Source organism: Apium graveolens, chromosome 5 (genome assembly GCF_009905375.1).
Source record: "Apium graveolens cultivar Ventura chromosome 5, ASM990537v1, whole genome shotgun sequence".
NCBI classification, from domain to species: Eukaryota; Viridiplantae; Streptophyta; class Magnoliopsida; order Apiales; family Apiaceae; genus Apium; species Apium graveolens.
The window spans coordinates 103,500,974-103,520,739 of NC_133651.1; positions in this window are offsets into that span (position 1 = coordinate 103,500,974).

Here is a 19,766-nt window from a genome sequence, read left to right on the forward strand (position 1 = left end):
CTGATCATAAGTATTATTGTCTTCTGGATGGCTACTCGGGGTATAATCAGATTTGTATTGCATTAGAGGATCAAGAAAAGACTACCTTCACTTGTCCATTTGGCGCGTTTGCTTTTCGCAGAGTTTCGTTTGGGTTATGTGGCGCACCGGCCACTTTTTAGAGATGTATGATGGCTATATTCTCTGACATGATTGGCAATAATGTCGAGGTGTTCATGGACGACTTCTCCGTCTTTGGACATTCGTATGATGAATGTTTGAATAATCTTCGTGCCGTGCTCAAAAGGTGTGTGGAAACTAATTTGGTGCTCAATTGGGAAAAATGTCATTTTATGGTGCGTGAAGGCATTATTCTTGGGCATAAGGTCTCTAGCAAGGGTCTTGAGGTGGACAAAGCCAAGGTGGGAGTCATTGAAAATCCTCTACCACCTATTTCTGTGAAAGGAATCCGTAGTTTTCTTGGTCATGCGGGTTTTTATCGGTGTTTCATCAAGGACTTTTCGAAGATATCTAAGCCGCTGTGCAACTTGCTTAAGAAGGATGTGTCTTTCAAATTTGATGATGAATGTTTGACGGCATTCGAGACTCTTAAGAAGAGTTTGATCACTGCACCAGTTATTACAGCACCGGATTGGACAGAGCCTTTTGAGATGATGTGTGATGCGAGTGATTATGCGGTAGGCGCAGTTCTTGGGCAGCGCAAGAATAATCTCTTTCATGTGGTCTACTATGCTAGCAAGACCTTAAATGGGGCCCAAATGAACTACACCACTACTGAGAAGGAGCTCTTGGCTATATTCTTTGGTTTCGAAAAATTTCGATCTTATCTGTTTGGGACAAAAGTGACAGTATTCACTGATCATGCGACCATTCGCTATTTGGTTTCCAAGAAGGATTCGAAGTCGAGACTCATTCGTTGGGTGCTCTTACTACAGGAATTTGAGTTAGAGATCAAGGATTGAAAAGGTACTGAGAATCAAGTAGCTGACCATCTCTCTAGATTGGAGAATCCCGAGTCTACTTCATATGATAAGACATTGATCAACGAATCTTTTCCGGATGAGCAATTGTTTGCAGTTCAGGAGGAAGAGCCATGGTGTGCAGATATTGTGAATTATCTTGTCAGCAATATAATGCCTCCTAATTTGACCACAGCTCAAAAGAAGAAGTTTCTGCATGAGGTGAAGTGGTATATGTGGGATGAACCGTATTTGTTTAGACAAGGAGCTGACCAGATCATCAGGAGATGTATCCCATTCTGTGAGACGGAGGGGATATTACGAGACTGCCACTCCACAGTTTATGGAGGACACTATGTGGTGAGAAGACGGAAGCTCGTATTCTGCAAGCAGGTTTTTTCTGGCCTACCTTGTTTAAGGATGGTCATCAATTTGTTTTAAGGTGTGATCGTTGCCAAAGAGTGGGAAATTTGACGAGAAAGGATGAGATGCCGTTAAATGTGATGCTTGAAGTCGAGGTCTTTGATGTTTGGGGAATCGATTTCATGGGGCCTTTTGTCTCGTCCTGCAACAATCAGTATATCTTGCTGGCAGTCGATTATGTCTCAAAATGGGTAGAAGTCAAAGCTCTACCGACAAATGATGCAAAGGCAGTGTTGAATTTTCTTCATAAGCAGATTGTCACAAGGTTTGGAACGCCTCGAGTAATCATAAGTGATGAAGGGTCGCATTTCTGCAACCGTAAGTTCACTTCTATGATGCAGCGTTATAATGTGAATCATCGAGTTGCTACAGCCTATCATCCGCAAACAAATGGTCAAGCGGAAGTATCTAATAGAGAGATCAAGCACATTCTAGAGAAGGTTGTTTGTCCGTCAAGGAAGGATTGGTCTTTAAAGCTCGATGAAGCTGTTTGGGCTTACAGAACAACATACAAAACTCCACTTGTATGTCCCCGTTTCAACTGGTGTATGGTAAGGGATGTCATTTACCTGCGGAGCTTGAGCATAAGGCTTATTGGGCGTTGAAAAAGTTGAACCTAGATCTAGATGCAGCTGGAAAGAAGCGAATGCTTCAGCTTAATGAACTTGATGAATTTCGACTCCAAACGTACGAGAACAACAAAATGTACAAGGAAAAGGTGAAAATGTGGCACGATAGGAAGCTACATCCTAAGTTATTTGTGCCGGGGCAACAAGTTCTCTTATTCAACTCTCGTCTCCGACTTTTTCCTGGGAAGTTGAAATCAAGGTGGTCTGGACCTTTTATTGTCAAAACTGTGTTTCCACATGGAGCGGTGGAGATTTTTGAGAATGATCTGGACCAAGCATTCAAGGTTAATGGTCAGCGTTTGAAGCACTACTATGGGGACACAGAAAACAGAGAAGTGGTTAGTGCCGTTTTATTGTCAACTTGAGGAAGGTACGCAACGTCAAGCTAATGACGAAAAAGAAGCGCCTTGTGGGAGGAAACCCATGATTTGTTGTTACAAGAACCCTTAGAAGTTAATAACCTATCCAAAACCACAAAAAAATCAGAAAAACTGGGCCATAAATTTTTTTTTCCTGTAGCCTCCTGAGCGCCCGCTCAGCTCTGCTGAGCGACCGCTCAGGGGTCGGTTGGGAGAAAAATTTTTAGTTCCATAAAATCCAAAAAAAAATCAGAAAAATAAAAAAACAAAATACAAACCATAAACCCACGACCTATTTCCCCATTATCCCATAATTTTAACCCTTAAACCCACTCCTAATCAAATTATACCCTAATCCATACCCTATATATACATACACCTATCCCATATATCTCACATACTCTTTCTACACTTCAACTCTCTCCCAAATAAAAAAACATAAATCTCAAGTACTTTTATTCAGATTCGATGGCACCCAAGAGAGCGAGGACTATTGATAGCAGCAGCACTGTCTCCCTATTGCTGATTCTTCAAGGGGTACTGCTATGAGGCATCGTTTGAATGATAGGGCTGCTGAGGAGGAGTACACTAGGCTTCTGGGGAAGCCGATTCTGAAGGAGAGGGGCTTTTTACAATCGGGGAGAGATGGTGAGTTGTTGCCTATGATTGCTGAGAAGGGGTGGATAGCTTTTTGTGAGTCGCCGGAAGCAGTGCCAATGAGCGTGGTTCGCGAGTTCTATGTGAACACGAAGGCCGAGAAGAATGGGTATTTTGTGGTCCGGGGGATGACGGTTGATTATCACCCAGCGGCGATTCGCCGTGTGATTGGGCAGAGATAGAGGAAGCCCACGGAGGAGAGCTGGAACGAGAAGACTGCTGAGGATTTTGACTTGGATTTGATTTGTGCTACTCTCTGTAGGCCGGGCACAGTATGGACTTTCAAGACTGGAACTAATGAGTATCGTCACTTTCCGGTGATCGCGATGAACAGGTATGCCCGTGCATGGAATGTGTTTATTTGTGCTAATATTCTGCCTTCTTCGCATTTACATGAGGTCACAGTTGAGAGAGCACAGTTGTTGTGGGGAATTTTGAATGAGGAGTACTATGTGGACCTTGGTGAGTTCATCTACCAAGGAATTCTGAAGTTTTTGAGGGGAGCTAAGCACATGAACATCCCTTATGCATCCACGGTTACTAAGCTTTACCGAGCGGTGGGAGTTTAGTGGCCGTCTCATCAGCAGTTGCAGTTGTCGGCCGCTCCTATTGATTCCGGGACTCTGAATGCGATGCAGGAGTGGACCGGTGGTGAGCCCGAGGAGCATGGGCTGGGTTATCATCTTCTAGGAGGGCGTCCAGCATGAGGTGCTACTATGACGAGGCCAATGCGTGATGAGGCTGGTTCTTCTAGAGCTCAGGAGGGTGCTGGGATGGCTGATGCCCAGTATAGGAGGCTGTCACGGAAGATGGATGCTATGTACGAGACGCAGAGCAGGTTTGCTCAAGAGCTCACTCTTGCGCTAGGGACCGCTTTTCGAGGCCTTGGAGCTGACATCCAGTGGCCAGTTTTTGGTGAGGACTCTGCATATCCGCCTCCTGATACACCACCAACTGAGGGTGATGATGATGATCTCTCCGAGTAGGTATACCCTGTGTTCCTTTCTACTACCTTCACTGGGGACAGTGAAGATTTTAAGTTTGGGGGTGGTAGTTAAGGAATATTTTGTGTGTGTGTCATATAGTTGCATATTCATGATAGTTAGTTCATATAATTGCATAATTTTTGCCATATAGAGTTTTTTTATTATTTATAGCTTTATTTATTTATCATGTCATGTAGCTCATGCATTTGCCATGATCCCTTTTACGCTGATTTGCCGACTGATTTGTGATGTTGATGCGAGTGTAGTGATAGCATTAAAGTAATGTTGAATCGTGTAGGTTGATACGCATGCTAGAAACACTTGTAATTTCACTAAGTCTTAGAGAATGCTTAAGGACTAGATTGTTGTTATGGTTCGACGGTTTTCGAGGTTAATCTATTTATTATGCTTAGAATTTTATAATAGGTTCTTAGTGATAAAAGGCATGAAAAGAAAAATTATGGAGTAAAAAATGGAATTCGTTGCTAATTGTGGCTAGGCGTCAAATGGCTAGTAGCCAGCTCGTATGTGTATGCGAGTAGTCTAGGGTTGAGCAGGATGGAGCGAAACGCACTTGCTCAGAAATTTCTGAAAAAAAAATATATATAGAAAAAAAAGAGAAAAAAAATAATAAAGAGTTAATGCATAATTGATCACGAGTGGGCTCTTTGGTATTCGAGTTATTAAGTTCTTAGGGGACTTGTGCCTAGTGACCTAAGGCTTTTATAGTCTGGGATCCGCTAACCTAACGCTCGCTACATGGATACCATTGTATAAGTCTTTTGTGGACCTCACTCATTGCACGGTCAAATAAGCATTTGTTGTTATAAATAAAAAGCATGATTCCGTAATAAGCTCCACGATTCTCGAAGTGTTATAAGTCACTTTGTGCCTAGAATTTTTATTCTTTGTATAATCATGCGATTGTCTGGATGATAGTTGAGTCATGATAATTAATCTAGTTGCGAAGCATATCTGTTAAGCATCTGCACACACCACGTTTCTGGCTGTATGTTAGTTTGTATGATTCGATTGATCTTTATTCGCCTAATTGCATTTGTTGAGATGTCGTGAGTTGGTTGGTTTGGTCGTAGTAAGGGGGATCGCTGCATTTCATATAGATTGCATTCATGCATGTTTTTAGTTTGTTTTTGAGTCTGTGATGCTTGAGGACAAGTATCGATTTAAGTTTGGGGGTGTGATAAGTGGCATTTTATACCACTTAGAACGTCTTATAATAGCTTAAATTGGTGTCTTGAAATCAAGTATTTTATGTATTTGATGCGTTTTTCTAGTGTTTGTGCATTTCAGGGTATTAGTTGCATTTCGGGGGAGAATTCATCAATAATAGGCCTTGGCATGTGTCTAGCATTGCAAGTGGGAAGAGAGGAGCAGATTACAGCGAAGAAACAGAGCAAACAGACCATTTTTCCAGAAGGGGTCTGAGCGCCCGCTCAGCTATGCTGAGCGGCCGCGCAGGAAGCTGAGCGCCCGCTCAGCTATGCTGAGCGCCCGCTCAGCTATGCTGAGCGCCCGCTCAGCTATGCTGAGCGGCCGCGCAGGGTCGTAATTTCAGATTTAATATTCTAGATTCTAATTCTGTTTGGCTTCCAACTTCTGAGTAATCTGGATTTTATGGGACTCCTATATAAGTAGATTTCAGAGACGTTTCACGTGTGTGGGATCGTTGTATTAATCAAGGAGCGAAGGAGATAAAGAAGAAGACCGTTTTAGCACATCGCAACGAAGAGGAAGCATATCTTCTTGTGATTCTTTATTTCGTTGTAACGTTGGATGCTAGTTTTCTTTAATTTGAACCTAATTACTCTTGTGACGTACTCTGGTTTAATATAATTAGTTTAGTTATTATTCTTTTGTGTTTATTTATCATGTTTTCATATGAACCCATGATGACGATGAGTGCTAACATGGGCTAATCGTGATCATGGGGTCGTAACGGATTTACTATATACTTCTTTAATTAGTTGTTTAATACCTTAGTGTGTGATGCTTGTATGATATCTAGTATTGGTTCTTCGTATTCGTCTTATGTGTGTCACGAACATATAAGATAGGGTGTTAATCTCTTGTGAAGCGACGGTGGATCTCGAGATTTAGAACTTACCATGCTAGCATAGGTTCATGTACGAGTCTGCATGATTAGTGGGTAACTCTAATCGTTTTATTCGCCCTGTGTAATCAAAAGAAATAACTTGTTCTTAAATCATTATGTTGTCAATTTCTGTAGACATATAGGGACTCAACATAATTGATGCCTATTCAACTTCTATCTTAATTGTGTATCTTAATTGTGGATGTTTGGTAGAATGGTATATTGGATTTTTAACGCAGTGGGGTCATGGCAAAATACTTTTACACATACAAAATCCATATAAAAGCATATAAATCGTGAATAAAAATTCGAGGGATCGAATCTAACCTTTTAAAATAATTCGGAGACAACGATCAGAGATCCTTAGCAGTTGCTCCTCAAGTGTGAAGCACTCCACCGGTATCCACCAAGAAAATGATGTTAAGGAGGAGGAAGGAGGTGGAGAGAATTGGGTTTTCCAAACTTTTTGGGTTTGTGGGTTCAAAAATAAAATTAGGGTCTATAATAGTGTATTTATAGGCAAAATTTTCAGCTGAAATTTTCCCATAAATATTATTATTATTATCCCATTTATTATTCTCATTAATAATTAAAACACCTTTTAATTATTAATCATTTTTCTAAACACTTTAGAAATAATTCTCTCTCTTGATTTAATTTCCAAAAATTAAATCCTTAATTAATAATATTAAGAACATTTCTTAATTAATTTATAATCAATTAAATCTCATTTAATCAATTATTAAATTTGCCAATTAATTATTTATTTCACAAATAAATAATTATTAGCCATTATTAATTAATTCCTCCACCATTAAATCATTCTCCTTTTATGGTGTGACCCTGTAGGTTCAATATTAAGCCGGTAGTAGAAATAAATAATAATTAAACTATTTTATCATTATTTATATAAATTCTCTAATTTATTAAATATGATTAATTAATTAATCACATTTATTCTACATCGTGAGGGATACTTCTCAGCATATCGCGACTATCCGGATAATATGAATTCACTGCTTAGAATATCAAGAACCTATTCAGTGAATAGTTACCGTACAATAACTCCTTCTACCCTACAATGTCCCGATTAAATACAAGGCATGGATCTCGTGTCAAGCCTATCTAATTCAATCACTTGCTTACCATTTACTATGCTTAGTTCTATGCAAATTAGAAACTCCTTTCTAATTTCATTTACTCTGGCCAGAGATTCCTGAACTAGCATAAGTGGATCAGCCTTGAACATTCGCTTCCTTCACTGGAAGGGGTAGATCCTTTATTGATCATACACTATCTTCGTGTACAAATTCCTATACCCAGAAGAGCCCTAATAATTGTCCCTGGACACTAAGAACTAAACCAAAGCATAGTTCAGTGTACACAAGATGACTATGATGACCTCAAGTCTAAGGATACTTGTACAACTATCACTAGGTGAACAACTACTGACACGTGAGTGAACTCCATCAGTTGTTCAGCTGGGTGAGTCATGTTCAGTGAACTTATTCTATAATAAGCACCTACATACTAGCTATAGTGTCACCACACAAATGTCTATGAGAACAGACATCCTTCATAATGAAGCAAGCATAGTATGAACCGATCTTTGCGGATTATTAATTACCAGTTAGTAATCCTATGACCAGGAACTATTTAAGTTTAGAGTTATCATCTTTTTAGGTCTCACTATTATGATCTCATCATAATCCATAAAAAGCTTTACTCTAAACTATGGTATATCTTATTTAAACACTTAAATAGATAGAGCCCGTCCTAAATCCTCATACATGATTGGACTTAGGACATATTCCTTTCAATCTCCCACTTATACTAAAGCCAATCACTCTGGTATCTAATACCCATCCTGTCATTATGACGATCAAAGTGACTTTCATAAAGTAGCTTTGTGAGTGGGTCTGCTATGTTGTTATGTGTGTCAACTCTAATTTCAATACAACACAAGAAATGTTACCGTACTCCCACTAACCCTTTTGTAGACGCATGGTTCATCTACGTTTTTGATAAAATCAAACTCTTTGATTGTCTCATCAAAATGAATGTTCCATCTTTCGAGAAGCCTGCTTTAAACCACATATGGTTCGCAGCAGCTTACACACTAGGTTTTCATTTCTCTTGGAAAGAAAACCATCTGGCTAATTGCCAGATCTCATAGTCGTAGTAAGCAGCAATCGCAAGCAAAATCCGAACTGATTTTAACAGGGCTACAGGTAAAAGGTTTCATCAAAGTCAATCCATTGCCTTTGTCTGAATCCTTTTCCCAAAAGCCTGGCCTTATAGGTCTCCACCTGGCCATCTACTATAATCTATCTTTTGTATACCGTATACATAGATTCCATTCCGGATTTTATGGCACTATGCCATTTCTCTGAGTCAACACTACTCATAGCCTCATTATAGGTCACAGGGTCGTCATCATCAATGATCGACAACTCATTGTCATTCTCAATGAAAAGGCCATATTACCTTTCAGGTTGGCGAGACACTCTCCCTGATCTATGAATGGGCTGTTCCACAAAAGGTTGTTCAGTCAGAACAGGTGTTTCCACTTGATCTGTAGTAGTTTGTGCTTCTTGAACTTCATCAAGTTCAATTTTGCTCCCACTGTTTCCTTCTAGGATAAACTCCTTTTCCAAGAAGGTAGCATGTCTGGAGACAAACACCCGATGATTGGTGTAAAAGTAATACCCTAAAGTCTCTTTATGATATCCCACAAAACTACATTTTACGGATCGAGATTCCAGCTTATCTGGGTCAACTTACTTGACATAAGCTGGACATCCCCAAATCTTAACGTGTTTAAGACTCGGTTTCCTTTCTTTCCATATCTCATACGAAGTTTGAGGAACAGATTTTGGAAGGCACCATATTCAGTAAATATGCTGAGGTTTCCAATGCATAACCCCATAGGAATACTGGAAGATTTGCATAGCTCATCATGGACCGAACTATGTCTAACAAAGTTCGATTTCTCCTTTCAGATACCAATCTGGAGGAGTCCACTGAGAGACTATACCATTTACTTTGAGATAATCTAGAAACACTCCATTAAAGTATTCACCACCTCGATCTAATCGAAGAATTATAATACTATGTTTGGTTTGTTTCTCCACTTCATACTTATACTCTTTGAACTTTTCAAAGGCCTCAGACTTGTGTTTCATCAAACACATATCCGAATCCAGATCTATCATCTATGAAAGTAATGAAGTATGAAAATCCACCCATGGCTTGCGTAGACATTGGTCCACATACATCTGTGTGTACCATTCCTAGCAAATCTGCAGCCCTCTCTCCATGTCCACTAAACGGAGACTGCAGTGCCACTATGAAGTGAGATTTTCATCATCCCTTTTCTTTTATTAGTTTGTTCAATCTGAAGTAAATTACGTCACATTTATACAGACCATTATTTAAAGTACCACGTCCATAAAGAATATTATCTCTAAGAATAGAACATTCATTATTCTCAATAATAAATGAAAATCCAGCCAAGTCTAACATGGGAATAATATTCCTCACAATCGAGGGAACAAAATAACAATTATTTCAAATAATAGTCTTGCCCGTAGGCATATGTAAATGAAATGATTCTACATCTTCAGCAGCAACTCTTGCTCAATTTCCCATCAGTAGAATCACCTCCTCTTCTTCAAGAGTCCTACTTCTCCTTGGTCCTGCAACAATTGCAGATATGAGAACCACAGGCGGTATCTAATACCCAAGTAGAAATTTGATTTAATGACATATTCACTTCTATCATGAACATACCTGAATCAGAAGCGGTAGTCTCACTACCCTTCTTCTTCTTCAATTCTGCAAGGTAAACCTTGTAGTTCCTCTTCCAATGCCCTACCTTGTTACAGTGAAAGCAAACAACTTTGCTCTTGGGGTCTTCAGCTTTTGGTGGAACCGGCTTTTCTTCACCTACTTTCTTCTTCTTGGAAGGGTTCCTCTTCCTTTCCTTAGGATTGGAACCTTCACCAATTAGAAGAACAGAACTCTTCTTAGGAGGAAAATTCGATTCCGCAGTCTTCAACATGTTGTGGAGTTCAGGCAGGCTGACATCCAACTTATTCATGTGAAAGTTCACAACAAACTGCGAGAACGAACTTGGAAGCGATTGCAAGACCAAGTCTTGGCTCAGCTCCCCATCCATGGCAAAACCAAGTTGTCCAAGACGTTCAATCAAATTGATCATCTTAAGTACATGGTCATTCACAGATGATCCCTCAGACATCCTACAACCGAACAGCTCCTTCGATATCTCATATCGAGCTGTCCTCCCCACCACATCATACAACTCTTGTAGATGCATGAGGATAGTGTGAGCATCCATATGCTCATGTTGCTTCTGTAGCTAAATGTTCATGGAAGCTAGCATGATGCATTGAGCAACATTTGCATCATCTATCCACTTACGATACACAACATGTTCATCATTATGTGCATAACTAGCAGGTTCAGTAGGCTTAGGTGAGTCAATCACGTATTCCAGCTTCTCAATCCTGAGAACAATTCTCAAGTTTCGAAGCCAGTCAGCATAATTAGGACCAGTCAATTTGTAAGCATCTAGTATGCTCCTGAGTGATAGTGCAGAAGACATAATGTATATTGTAAATCTGTAAATGATAAACACATAACAACACTTAGCAAATATTCGATTTCATTTTAAAACACTACATGAATCGGGTCTTTATTCATAAGTGGCTCCCACTAGTTAATCTAATTTATTCAACCCCTACGTGAAAAATTAAGCATTCATAATGCTAGTGGGAATAGGGATCCTACATTCCATTACACGACCCCGGCTGTAGCACGAACCGCCATATAATATTCAATAGGCAGACAACTCTTGTCAATTACATCTCATGTTATTCCCTAATCAAACTTTAGCCTCATGAATAATTGAGTCTCGGCTATAGCACGACAAACTCAATATTCTAAGTCAAGTCTAACCCAACATTCCGTACAGTTGAATCAGTCCCCAAAGGCCCACGGCTGTAGCACGTACCGACCTTTAGATTCTTATTCAATGTACACATCTCTATGTAATAGACAAGTATTTCTTATTTCGAAATCAAAGCCCTCGGCTGTAGCACGAACCGACAATGATTCAAAAATAAGAACTACTTTTCTATCATGTTGGAAGGCTATGACCAACACAAGCCCGTTGTGTCATTGGCCAATTACTACTTGATATTATTAAATTTTAGAGGGATTATATTACGTTACAATCATAATCATATTATAAAGAGATTCTTCCTTTTAAATTAAATATTTCAAATCAATAATCAATAATCAGATGATTCCCAGATCGGGTGGAGCATTGTCAAGAGGCGTCACTTAATAACCCTTTCTTACAGATAGAAATCTGTTGTTGACAGAATCATCCTTTCTCTCATATCGAAAATTCATATTCATTTACGTGTTTCATAAACACAAGAATCTCATGATTGTATTGATAATATTATCATTAAGGTTATGAAACAATTTCACTATACTAGGTTGTCTAACAAACGTCTTATGTTCATTTAAGTTCACCTATATCTATCATCGCATGATAAACTAAGCATATATCACATATATAAACATGTATAAACATCAAGGTAGGCATGTTACATCATCTAGCACATTAGTCTAAGCATTATACATCTCTATGTATCACAAGAAACATTTAAAAGCAATTAAAACAGTTCAAAACAACTTTAAAACACTTCATGGAAATATAAACAGTTCAAAACTTTTATATAAACTAAAATTGATCACTCCATTAGATCCGTCTCGGAAAAACGAATCCAACGGTATATTGTACACCCAAAACGGAGTTACGAAACTCCCAGAAAATCAATTTTAAAATCAACAGACGGGCTGTAACGCATTAGAGGAACGCGTTACAGGACCTGTAACGCATTCTGGTGATGCGTTACACCCCTTTTAAGCCATTAGAGGGTGTAACGCATTCCGTGAATGCGCCACAGGTGTGTAACGCATTCCCGGAATGCGTGACACCCCTATTATTTTTTTATTTTTTTTTTCTGCAGCAGCCGTCACTTTCTCCTCGAAAACCGTGCAGCCGCCTGATCTCCTTCTCTTTCCGTGCAACACAGCAGACAGCAGGCTGATGTATTCTTTTACAGCAGTACAGCAGATGTACAGTAACACAAACAATACAAACATATATATATATACTATATATACATATATTTATACTTATTTAATTACGAATTTAATTATAAGAACTTCAAAAATTCATAATAAAAAATCTATACATCCTAAAATTATGAAAAAAATACTCAGACGATCTACAACACTTGTAGAACCCAGATCAACATTCAAAATTATTCTGAGAAACGATTTCTCATCAGACAAAATTAATCCATAATATAACTTGTAAAAATCATAATTAATTCATACAAGCATATAAAATTCTGAAATTTTTACCACAGATCTATATGCATACAACCTGTGCTCTGATACCATTGTTGGATTTTTAACGCAGCGGGGTCATGGAAAAACACTTTTACACATACAAAATCCATATAAAAGCATATAAATCGTGAATAAAAATTCGAGGGATCGAATCTAACCTTTTAAAATAATTCGGAGACAACGATCAGAGATCCTTAGCAGTTGCTCCTAAAGTGTGAAGCACTCCACCGGTATCCACCAAGAAAACGATGTTAAGGAGGAGGAAGGAGGTGGAGAGAATTGGGTTTTCCAAACTTTTTGGGTTTTCGGGTTCAAAAATAAAATTAGGGTCTATAATAGTGTATTTATAGGCAAAATTTTCAGCTGAAATTTTCCCATAAATATTATTATTATTATCCCATTTATTATTCTCATTAATAATTAAAACACCTTTTAATTATTAATTCTTTTTCTAAACACTTTAGAAATAATTCTCTCTCTTGATTTAATTTCCAAAAATTAAATCCTTAATTAATAATATTAAGAACTTTTCTTAATTAATTTATAATCAATTAAATCTCATTTAATCAATTATTAAATTTGCCAATTAATTATTTATTTCATAAATAAATAATTATTAGCCATTATTAATTAATTCCTCCACCATTAAATCATTCTCCTTTTATGGTGTGACCCTGTAGGTTCAATATTAAGCCAGTAGTAGAAATAAATAATAATAAAACTATTTTATCATTATTTATATAAATTCTCTAATTTATTAAATATGATTAATTAATTAATCACATTTATTCTACATCGTGAGGGATACTTCTCAGCATATCGCGACTATCCGGATAATATGAATTCACTGCTTAGAATATCAAGAACCTATTCAGTGAATAGTTACCGTACAATAACTCCTTCTACCCTACAATGTCCCGATTAAATACAAGGCATGGATCTCGTGTCAAGCCTATCTAATTCAATCACTTGCTTACCATTTACTATGCTTAGTTCTATGCAAATTAGAAACTCCTTTCTAATTTCATTTACTCTGGCCAGAGATTCCTGAACTAGCATAAGTGGATCAGCCTTGAACATTCGCTTCCTTCACTGGAAGGGGTAGATCCTTTATTGATCATACACTATCTTCGTGTACAAATTCCTATACCCAGAAGAGCCCTAATAATTGTCCCTGGACACTAAGAACTAAACCAAAGCATAGTTCAGTGTATACAAGATGACTATGATGACCTCAAGTCTAAGGATACTTGTACAACTATCACTAGGTGAACAACTGTTGACACGTGAGTGAACTCCATCAGTTGTTCAGCTGGGCGAGTCATGTTCAGTGAACTTATTCTATAATAAGCACCTACATACTAGCTATAGTGTCACCACACAAATGTCTATGAGAACAGACATCCTTCATAATGAAGCAAGCATAGTATGTACCGATCTTTACGGATTATTAATTACCAGTTAGTAATCCTATGAGCAGGAACTATTTAAGTTTAGAGTTATCATCTTTTTAGGTCTCACTATTATGATCTCATCATAATCCATAAAAAGCTTTACTCTAAACTATGGTATATCTTATTTAAACACTTAAATAGATAGAGCCCGTAATAAAAACAAAACAAGTCTTTTATTAATATCAATGAAATCAAAATAGGTTACATAAAAGTTATTCCTAAATCCTCATACATGATTGGACTTAGGACATATTCCTTTCATGGTATTAGTACAATGAAAGTTGGCTTTTATCAGTTTCGTGTTATTCGATTAATATCATCGTTGTTGCATGCTAAGGGTAATAACAATGACTACTGAAGGAAGTAGTAATGAAGTTGTGATCTCATGAGTGTTTTAATATTGTTAATTCTAAGTGTTAATTAAGTGTTTAATTCTAGTAGTTAATTATAGTTCATAATTAGTTAATCAAATCTAAGTGTTATTGTCTTAACATTGAGAAGTAATCATACATTGGTGAGTGAGTTTAATTGAACATAATTAATCTGAGTCTCTGTGGGAACGAACTAGAAAGTATTCTATATTACTTGCGAACGCGTATACTTGCGTGAATATTAGCGCGTGTTTTCACCTCAACAGGAGACCTTCACACCCTTCAGCCACTCCCTAGAAGCCATCCCTCGACAGAAAAATCTCAAACATTACAACTTCGACTCTTTTGATGGATTGGGGGATCCGGAAGAGCACCTCAACTACTTCGAACAGATAGCTCAGATATATTATTACAATGACTTAACCAAATCCAGATTCTTCGCCTCGACCCTCAAGGGGGGGCTCAAAGATTGTTCAGCAGGATCCCATCAAGAAGCATTCACTCCTGGAAAGAATTCAGAGGAGCCTTCCTTAGAAGATTCAGAGCCAATAAGACACATGAAATGCATATGTGTCACCTGGAGACAATCCGCCAGTATGATAATGAAGCATTCTCAACTTATATGCGGAGATTCCAGGAAGCCATTAACAAAGTCTCGAATCTTGATGAAAGGGAGGCTCTAAGCATATTTCGAAGGAACCTGGATCCAGAACACAATGAGAGGTACATTGTAGAGTTGATAAACAAAGAGCCACAAAGCCTGGCCGCTGCCTACTCAATGGCAGCCCGGTTCATAAAAGAAACAGATGTTCTCCAGGCGATGAGAATGACTCAGAATGGAGGATCCAGGAACAAATCTTCTAATGACCGACCGAAAGGGGGTTACCATCAGGAGAAAAAGTTCAAACAAAGCAACTAAACCCAGCAGACAAATGTCGTACAAAACACTCCAATATTTTAAAGATTGGGTCCTCAGACAGAATCCAAAAGCGATCCCGGTCCATCTAAGCAAGCAAGAGAGCCTAAGCAAGAGCCAGAATGGACACCACTAAACAGGACCCGGGAAGAAATATTGAAGGAGATCAAGGGAAAGCCATTATATTATCCTCCAAAGCCAATGCAGACTCCCCTAGAGAGCAGGTCTTACAACAGGCAGTGCGACTATCATGAAACCCATGGGCACAAAACTGAAAATTGTCTCTCTTTAAAATACTTCATTGAAGATCAAGTCAAGAAAGGTAACCTGAATCAGTACATCTCTTCGGAGACAAATCAGAGAGAAGAAAGGAAAATGAAAGGTAAAAATGTAGTAAATGTGGTCCTAGGAGGGTCACACTCTCCCCCTAGGAGCCCGGGCTCAGGAGATGAAGTGTTCTCCGTCCAATCCTACCCGGAGATGATGATCTCATTCAGCAGCAAGGATTATGAAGGGGTCAACCCGAATCACAACGAAGTCTTGGGGGTAACACTTGATATTTTTGACAACGAAGTAAGAAGGATGCTGATAGATAATGGATCTTCAGTAAACATACTCTTCAAGCATACTGTGGACATGATGAAGCTTGGGAGCGTACGCTCCAATGAATGCCAAGAGGACCCTCTGTATGGGTTCGGGAACAACTTGGTCCCGATTCAGGGAACCTTATACTTGCCAGTCATATTTGGATCGGCCCCAAACCAAGTTACCCATGTGATAAAGTTCTACATGATCAAAACTCCCTCGTCCTACAACGACATAATCGGACGCTCAGCCCTGACCAGGATCCAAGCAATCACCTCCATATCACACTTGAAAATCAAATTCCCAACTCCAACCGGGGTAGGAGAAATCAAGGGAGACTATGAGGTAGCCGAAAGATGTTATAGCCAGGCTCTGGTAATGGCTGAAACTCATCAAGACAACAAGAGAAAGGCCGTAGTACTTCGGAAACAGCAAAGTATTAAGAAACATTTCCCTCACCTAAGGGACGACGCGAGAAAAGAAGTTCAGATGATAGAGTCCCTCTCAAATCCAAAAGCAACCAAACCAAGCTCAGAAGAGCAAAAAAGCAACCAAGCCACAGAAGAGATTGAGTTGAGCCTAGGCCTTGGCCAGACCAATCATATTGTGCAAGCAACCAATTCAGAAATAATTGAAGTAGGAGAAAGTAACAAAAAAGAGATGACAGCCCAGGGTCAAATCTATATGAAGAAGAACACAGAGGCCCGGATCCAACAGTTGGTATCAAATACGGATCAATTCAAGATAGAGGCCGCTGTAGAAACGGAAACTATTCTAATTAGTGCAAGCGATCCTTCCAAGAGGATAAAGATAGGGTCCGGGCTCGAGGCTAATTTCAGAAAAGACTTGGTATCAGTACTCCAAGGGTACTCTGATATATTTGCTTGGACCCTAAGAGATATGCCCGGGTTGGATGAATCCATAGCAATGCACAGCTTGGACATCAACCAAGAGAGGAAGCCAGTCAAGCAAAAGAGAAGAAATTTTACCCTAGATGAGGAAATTGAGAAACTACTCAAAGCAGGGATAATATGCGAAGTCAAGTACCCAGAATGGTTGGCAAATGTTGTGATGGTGAAAAAAGCAAACGGGAAATGGAGAATGTGTATCGATTACACAGACTTAAACAGTGCATGCCCCAAAGACCCCTACCCCCTACCGAATATCGATCAGTTGATCGACGCAACATCCGGGGACGTAATGCTAAGTTTCATGGACGCCTACTCGGGGTACAACCTGATGAAGATAAATCTCAAAGATATCCTAAAGACAGCCTTCATCACCCACAGGGCGGTCTATGCCTATGTGATGCTTCCTTTCGGATTGACTAATGCGGGAACAACATATCAAAGAGCAATGAATAAAATCTTCAAAGACCAGATTGGAAGGAACCTGGAATCATATGTCGACGACATGATTGCAAAGTCTACAAGCATTCCCGGGCACATAGGAGATCTGAGAGAATGCTTCGACAACTTGAGAAAATACTCACTCAGGCTCAATCCAGAAAAGTGCACATTCGGAGTAGGGGTAGGAAAATTCCTTGGATTCATGATAAGCAACCGAGGAATTGAAGCCAACCCATAAAAGATAAAGGCAATCCAGGAAATGAAACCTCTCAGAACACAAAAAGATGTGCAGAAGCTAGCAGGGTCACTGGCCGCACTCAGAAGATTCATCTCAAAGTTAGTCGAGAGATGCCTACCCTTCTTTGACCTGTTAAAAGGAGCAACCAACAAGAGAGAAGTTAATTGGAGCCCAGAATGCCAAAACGCATTTGAAGAAATCAAAAGGTACCTTTCTCAACCCCCTGTGTTAACCAAAGCCCAACCCGGGGAGCCCCTATCCCTTTACCTATCAGCAGGGGCCCTGACAGTTGGAGCAACCTTGATCAGGGAAGAGAATGGCAAACAACAACCAGTTTATTATGTGAGCCAAGTGCTAAAAGATGCGGAGACCCGATATCCGAGGCTAGAAAAGTTTTCTTTTGCCTTGGTCACAGTATCCAAGAAGCTCAGGCACTACTTTTAGGGAAGGGAGATACGGGTTGTAACTAACCAACCCTTAAGAAGATAATACACAAGCCAGATAGAATGGTTTCTGCTGCCCGGAACCTAAGCTCATAAAATGGTTTCTGGCTTGATCGGGAAAGATAGAAAATCTGATGGAACAATTTGAAAGTGGGCAGGAGCGCCCGGCCTTGTTGCAGCAAGCTATGAACCAGGTCATAGACTTAATGCCGTTTGGGGTTATTTGCATTGGGGATATTTTGAAGACGTACTTGCACAAATGTTTGATAAAAATGTGGCAGCGAGGGATCCGCCCGGATCTTAAGTGCTCCAGCCACACCGGAACGAAGCCATCTGAGGGGCGGTGCAAAATCCTCTCATGAGGTTCTGGCCACCTCCACGCTATATCAGGAGTTAACTGAAATGCGGCCCGGATTGCTTTGTCCATGTCGACCGGTTCAGCCTCTGCATAAAAATCCTTCAGTTGGTAATGATCTCGGTTAATCCCAAATGAAGCAAAAACATCTTTTAAGGTACCCTAATTATACACTCCCGGGTGGCCATCCTCATGCCTCTCATACCTGACCCGGGCATAGTAAATGCTATTATCGAACTCGTCCAGTTTCCTCACAAAGTGGTATTTAATGTTCGACCAACGGCCTTCTGGTGTAAAGATAACAGAGTTCTCCGGAAGCCTCTTGAACCGGAAGCTCGTAATTGTTCCCACAGATCCGGACCCTTTCCTCGCCATCTCACCCCAGATCTGTTCTCTACCAGATGAATCCGGATCACTCTCTTCGTCAGAAAAGTTGGGGTAGCAGTAATAGACTTTCCTAGCTCGCTCCTTGGTCCGGACCATATACCTATTAAAATGAAGGTCAGTTAGCCTGGACCCTACAAATTTTATTTTTTTTGCTAAGCGGTCCAGATCAGGTACGTTATGTTAGTTCTACCATAACCTAATGATCCGGACCACCAATGCAAGTCCAACCTGGAAAAATATCAACGATCCGAATCATGTTAACTATAAACCAAAAAATATCAAAAATCATGGACCCGGATCCCGGTGGCAAGCACCCCGATCCGGATCCAAAGCAACCAAAAACAGCTTAAAAACCCGTAATATAATGCTACCCAAACACTTCCCTCAGATCCGGATGCTATACCCCCTACCCGGGTCCAGATCAAAACCCTCAACCCACAAACAGTCAACTTGGAAATCAAAGAGCAAAACACACATACTTTTCATATACATACATACATTTTCTTCCAAGAACACGAAGAACAAACAGAAAACCCCAGAAAAATCGAACCCAAAACCCAATTTTTCGTCCGAAAATGCAACAAAACAACCACAAAAGCACAGATCTACAAATAAACAAAAAACCAAGCAACAAAAACAACCAAAAACCTCGATTTCCATTACCAATTCGAAGACATATAACCGAATCTCAAGCATGCAAAATCAAAACCCGAAAAGCAAAATCGGAGAACAAATTGAAAAAGCAAGAAAGAAGAAATCTTACAAGTCAATTGAAGATGGATGGAGAAAATAGCGACACACGGGGGCAAGAATCAACCAAGAGCACGACACTTCGCAGAAAAATGAGAGAAAATGAAGAGGAAACTAAGTGACTGTTGATTTTCCTTTTGATGATGAATAAAAAAGAAAAGAAGAAGAGAAGGGGGTCGGCCTTCTATAGGCGTAAATGAGGACAACTGCCCCTGCCACGTGGCAAGTTGCGATTAGCCCAGGCAACAGTTACAAATGAAAACATAAAAATATATACATATATATATATTGTATATATACCCATAATTAAAACCAAATTAAACACCATCATCATTACAG